Here is a 6,518-nt window from a genome sequence, read left to right on the forward strand (position 1 = left end):
GTCACACACTGTACACAGAGCTTTACCGGCGACATCGAGCTTTTTCACGAAATCCGACACAAGCACAATGGTTCCTCTTTACTGTTTCCTACTGGGGACACCGTCAGCTTTCTATCCAACCAGTCCCATCGAAACGTGTTTTTCAGATCCGCATCTATCTGACGCACTTTAGCTTCGTCGCGAGTCTCAATAACATTCGGCATTCGCGAGAAATGGCTTTAGGAAGGCAAACACGGATTGGTTGTGATTTGCATTTGCCGATATAGCGACCAATCACAACAAGTAAGACATCATACACGTCCAATCGCAGGGCTGTTTACAAACGGAAGATGGAAAGACTGATCGGGAGAGCTCGTGAAAACTCGACGATAAGGTACCTGACCCCCCCTAAAATTTTCTCAACGGATTTAGACGATTCACAAAAATGATCAATTTAAGAAATAAAACGGCGGAGTTCCGCGTATCCGTGGAAAATTGCCATCACTGGTTCTAACACCGCAACTAATGATACTGTATCTAGCCCATCTCTTGCATTTTTCATTGTTCCTTAACTGATTCCAGCACACACGGTGTAATTCTCTTAGTTTTATGTTTGGTTTGACAGTAAACTTCAACGGGGAGTGGAAATAAATAGCTTGAAGCCACTAGTGAGATGATTTTGCTGCTACCAACTCGTGTCGTCTTTACATAATTAGTCCTGTCAAGCGATTAAAAAAAATTATGAAATTAATTAATTATGATGTGTATTTAACTGATCTAATTAATCTGTAACTTAATCTCATCTAAAATTGTTGAGAAAACCCCTATTTTCATTTTAAATTCATTAGATTATTGAGGCAGATCAAAAGATTGATATCACAAAAAAAGTGGCATTATAAAGTATTTTATTGTTTTTCAGCAGACTTGGACAGATGCAGTCCTAGCCATTTACTTTCTGTTGTAATTGAGTCTAGTCAAAGTCCTACCTGCAACCTTTCGACCACGAAGGGGAATAGCAGTGTTTTGTTTATTTTTGTAAATCTCCAGAGAATTACAAAATAAAAATTAGAACTAGAATTAGAAATAGAACATCAGATCCATAAAAGTGCCAGATGTATCACAAAAATGCCATTCTAAATATGGACAAAACACGTGCTTCTGTTTTAAAAAAAAAAGTGCTCTTAATAAATGTCATTTATGTATGTATCAAAGATCCTCTCTTTTAAACAGCAAAATAACGACAAACTGTACATTTTTTTTGCCCCAACGCAAAGGGCTCGCTTGCATAAAAGTGACCATTCAAGGACAACAGCAAACCCATATCAAGTGCAAAAACTATCAAAAAATATAATTTCAAATCCACCCAAAAGTTATTAGGCCTGTAGGTCAACTTTAGAAGCAACAAAATATCTCCAAAAACTGATTTGTGCAAAAAAAAAAGTCAAGACATTTTTAAAAAGCAGCGTTTAAAAAAAAAAAATCACTGCAAGTACAGTACACATAAAGCACCCTTTGATGACAATTTGCTGTTGACCAGCAACATGCAACACAAGCCGCCTTTTAAACTTCTCTGAGTGTGAGGCAGACGAGCTTCTTCTGTTGAAGGCCACTTCCAGACATGCAGCGAACAAAGCAAGAGGCCTCCAACAGGTGAGTTTGTTATTTTTAAAAAAGCCGGCAAGCGGAATTTCCCATTGGCTTCATTTTGATTGAAGAGTGCAGCTGTACGCATGTTATAAAAGCCTGCACAATAACAAGTGACAGTGGCAGGCGTGCCACCACTGCACATGACGTCGCGCAAGCCGCTTCTAAAAGTTTGGGAGAGGCAAGTCCTGTTTAACCGCATGCCTACTTCTCGAGTTTTTGTTGCTAAGGCGTAGAAAAAAAAGTAGTGTGTTTCCGGTAACCCGACCGACCGAGAATTTCTACGTCGAAAAAAAACTTTACGGGCGGCATTTTTTTCAAACAACCTTCTACATTTTTGTGTAGAGGGTTTACATCGGTGCAAACTCTCGCGATATTCACGTTGAGCGCGTGCGTCGTTTGCCCTGTCGTCTGTCAACAACATTGAAACATGGCGGCGGCCGCGATCTCCGACGACAGTTTAAAACGCGTTTTCTGTGTTACAGTCGAATGCTCGCACCGTAAAATGAAAATAGCATCCATTGATGTACCGAAAAAATTCAGCGAACTATTTGATGAACACCACAGGCCGAGTAAAAACCGAGGGCAGAGGAGGACGGCGGAGGCGCGCCCCGGCCCCAGAGTCCGGAGCGGGGAGAAAACTAAATAGGTGGCGGCGGCGCCGGCCGCGGAGCAGTGGGTTCAATGTCTTCTTGTTTTATGGTTATTTTGTTTACATTTTTGATGGGGGGGGGGAAAAAAGATAAAAAAATAAATAAATAAAAAACTTTGTCCCACCTACCGACCCTATGCTGAAATTTCATGTTACCGGAAACACACTCTCTTTTTTGTTTGGCCTAATATAATTTTCAGGAACAATTTCTTGAGGTTTTTCAAGATTTTGGGGTGCTCTCGGCCCTGTATCCCACTACACTGGATCCACCCTTGTACGAAACAGCGAGCAAATCCCACCTCCACATTCAGAACCAAAACAAGAGCAAACTGCAGTAAGCTAAACCTTTTTAACACAGTTACTTTAGGATTAATCCTGTTCAAACATCTGAATTTTTTGCTTCAAAAATGAAGCGATCTTTTTTTTTCCACCACAATCTTTCGAAGAGAAATTGTGTTATTTTATTTGTAACTCATTTATTTGTAGCTATAGTATATGAACTGATTTTTTTTATTATTCGTGGCCATGTCAAATGTCATTTTTGGTATATGCAGCGAGCTGTTGAAAAATGGATGATGGGCTGCAAATGGACACCACTGCTTTCATATGTATTCCTCCATGAAAGTAAACTGCTTATCTTTGAGGTTTTTATTTTTATTTTTTTTTCCAAAAATAAGACATTTGCTTTTTCTCTGGAAAACAATGATCAAGATTTTGTCTTATTTAATTGGTGCAACTGCATTTTGCAGAATCAATTTGAAACCAAGTCCTGTAGTCCTGTTTTGGAAGAACGGGATGGAAAGTAAAACTTTTTTTTTATTTCATCGATTAATTCGACAGATTGAGCTACAAATCAAATTAATCGCTTGTTGCAGCACTAATTGTCTTTTAAATTATGCAATGCATTTTTTTAAATTATTGAGTTGGGATCTTCCTCATCTGTAGACAGCAGTTAAAAACATATTTGGTGAAGACATGGTTGCTGCATGTTTTTTTTTAATGAAATGCATAATTTTTGTGATTCTGTCTCTTCAGCATTGAAAGCATTTTGTGAGTGCCAATGGAAATCGGGGCCTTTTTAAACTTTCGTCGTGGGAGTTGATTGATTTTCTACCATCCAAAACTGATAGTTGTTGACTAATTTCATCACATTTCGTTTGAAGCAAAAGACTCTGCTCCGTCCAATTGGACGTGTAAGCTATTTTTAAGACTTCTCAAGGTGAAAATGAGCCGCAACAAAAAGCGTCTGACAGCAGAAAACCAGTGACACTGGTCGAGCAGCTTTAAGTCTGCTTGAAATCTTTTCGAGCACTGAGCGTGCGAACAACTTCATGTGCACTGGTTTGAGTGTGTTGTTATTTACTTACTGTTTGTTCACTTTTGTCCGGTCTGCTACTTGTTGGTTTCTCGGTGCCCCCTCCCTCCGCAAAGCTAGATAGCTAGCTCTCTAGCCGGCTAACTGGATTGATGCTAGCTCGCTAACTACCGTCGACTATCAGCTCGATGCTAGCTGTCAACTTGTTCGGCTTGTTGGCTAAGTTGGAGCGAGTGGGCCGGAGACAACTTGCAAAAATTCCCCCTCTCCCCCCGGCGGCGTGGTGCTACGCCCTGGTGCGACGCCCTGGTGCTCGCTGTGCTAGCCGCGGAAGAGTGCACAGAGCAAAGGCAGACTCGCAATTGGGCGGCAGAGCAGTGACAGGTTGTACTACAACGCTGACAGGTCAACACTTGGGGAACTACAAACATCGAGCAACCTGTCCCGGGAAAGGATTCGGGACAGAAACGTTTCCGTGTTAGTGCCGAAGCGGTGCTGCCACTTAGCGGTTGAGACTTAAATTGACCGGTGTCTTTCTGATTGTCATGTCCATTATGATGATGATCAACTGCTGCAGCATCTCAATTTTCCCTCTTAGGCTCAATAAAGGGCATCTTGTTCCTATTTACTTTTCCAAAGATATTAAATATTAATGCAAATCAGTAATTCTTTAATGAGATACAATTATTCCGAATTAAAAAAAGAATAAAAGCATTTTCATTAACCAATTAGAGGAGAAAAAAATAGGTTTACCAATGCAACATAAAAAAACGTGATTTTCTTGGCACGTATTTGCATTATTTGATTAATATTTCTCATATAACTGTTAAACATAAATAATTAGACACAACACAAGCATATGTGGTATTGTTCTGCCCACAGTAAAAGTTACGGGCCATTTCAATAATGCTAATTGTGTTTTGAATATTCATTTGGTTATCGCGGTTCATTGTGGGTAGCAGACGCCGTGTTTCATCAGACGACTCGTGCCAGAAAGCCTACCGTGATCGTTGCAACTGGTCCTCTTGAGTTAAATCCCTTTTGTTTCACCTTCGAAAGCAATGGCTGTAAGTCTGCTTGTGTTTAGACTTATTTAGAAATGTGTTTCAGAGATCGTTTTACTTCAACTGTAGTCATTGAAACTCGCTAGCTCAGAGTATTCCTAACGACATAGCGATGATGCTAAATCAATGCTAACAACGTAGCGACGATGTTAGGTAGGTGCTAGCGAGCTAATTAGCATGCGAAAGAATCGCAAAAACGCATTGTCATCGTTGTTTGTCACGTTTGAGCTGCATTTATGTCTTTGTTTAAATACCAGACAATTTGTGTTGCATTTATGTACACAATGTTAATGCATGTTTTAAATCTGTTCATTTCAGTTTCACTCAACATTTCATTGAGCTGATGTCACAGTTGTTCACTGTACGCCGTCAAGAAGACCGTAATAAAGGAGCAAGACGCTCAGTTTCCTGGCTCATGAATAAATGAGTTTGGCTTGCTGTTGACCTGCGTTAACATACCCGGAGTATCCAACACGGAGCGATAACAGTACAGTGAAAAGCCATAACAGCAGTTGGTGCAAGAAAGAACCACAACACAGCGATGGACAACGCCCAAGAAGAAACGGCTTACTCCGAAGCCAAATCATCATCGAAGGCATCATCCAAACACTCATCCATATTGTCCTCAAAGTCCAGTGTACTGGAAGCAGCCATCTTGGCAAGAGCCTCTGCAGAAGCTACAAATGCTAAAGCTTCATGCAGGAAAAGACAATTGGAAATCAAGAAACAACAAGCAAAACTGGAATTAGAAAAAGCAACATTAGAGGCAGATCTAGATCTGCTGGAGATGGACAAGGAAGTGGCAGCCGCAGTCCTAGAAGCAGCTGTAGCGATCGAACAAGGCAAAGCTGAAAGCGTCAAGAGTGCAGTCCCACTACAAGCAGTAAGAGAACGAACTATGGAGTACGTGCAACACCAGACCCAGTTGAAGTCGCAAGTTCAACTGGCAAGGACACAATCATTCACCTCAAGGCCACCCGAACAACACCGCTTTCCACCGGCACACAAGAAAACGTATGTAAAGGATGAAACACCTGACATACCAAGAGACTATGTGAAGCATAGTTACCACGCTTCCCCCAATAATGATCCACCCATGGCAGACTTTGCTAAGTTCCTTGCTCGCAGAGAGTTAATCACAACAGGGCTATTTCAGTTTGACGACACCCCAGAAAACTTTAGAGCATGGCAGTCGTCATTCATAAATGCAACCGGAAATGTTGGTCTCACCTGCAGTCAGGAGTTAGATCTCCTAGTCAAGTGGCTCGGTAAAGAGTCCTCTGAACACGTTAAGAGAATCAGAGCTGTATATACCACTAACCCTCAAACAGCCCTCCAGGTGTCCTGGGATAGGCTCCAAGAATGTTACGCTACACCAGAAGTAGCAGAAAACGCCCTTTTTAAAAAAATTGACAACTTCCCTCGCCTTGCAAACAGAGACAACGTAAAACTCAGGGAGCTCGGAGATCTGCTCTTAGAGCTACGAGTTGCTAAAGATGAGGCTTATCTCCCTGGTCTTGCTTACCTCGACACACCCCGTGGTGTTAAGCCCATAGTTGAAAAGTTACCTCTAAGTCTCCAAGAAAGATGGCTTCACACAGGCTCAAAATACAAACAACTATATGATGTATCGTTCCCTCCCTTCGCATATTTTGTCAAGTTTGTCCAAGATGAGGCTAAAGCAAAAAACGATCTGCAGCAGTCAACCCTCCCCCAAAGGTGAGAGACCACCATGCAAACAACCTAGCTACAAAACACCTCTTGTAGTAAACAAAACAGATGTTGACACAGCCACTCCGGATAATACCAAGGAGGATGATCTAACACGCTACTGCCCCGTTCATAAGAAATCACATCCTCTGGC

The 6,518-nt window shown here is 41.4% G+C and overlaps 1 protein-coding gene and 1 long non-coding RNA gene across 2 annotated transcripts in view; one reads left to right on the plus strand and one right to left on the minus strand.

The window, feature by feature from the left end:
* The window catches only part of pcyt1aa (phosphate cytidylyltransferase 1A, choline a), a 14,679-nt gene extending 10,565 nt beyond the window's left edge, over positions 1-4,114 (minus strand). The window contains exon 1 of the mRNA XM_019896017.1: positions 3,643-4,114. The gene's annotated coding sequence lies outside the window, so the exon portion shown is untranslated. The remainder of the gene's footprint in view (positions 1-3,642) is intronic.
* Positions 4,115-4,607: 493 nt separating this feature from the next.
* LOC109531626 (uncharacterized) lies at positions 4,608-5,098 on the plus strand. The gene is made up of 2 exons (XR_002171212.1): positions 4,608-4,657; positions 4,973-5,098. It is a non-coding gene; the product is annotated as an uncharacterized LOC109531626 (long non-coding RNA).
* Positions 5,099-6,518: the final 1,420 nt, after the last annotated feature.

The sequence above is a fragment of the Hippocampus comes genome, unplaced genomic scaffold, assembly GCF_001891065.2.
Source record: "Hippocampus comes isolate QL1 unplaced genomic scaffold, H_comes_QL1_v1.1 scaffold395, whole genome shotgun sequence".
Taxonomy (NCBI): Eukaryota; Metazoa; Chordata; class Actinopteri; order Syngnathiformes; family Syngnathidae; genus Hippocampus; species Hippocampus comes.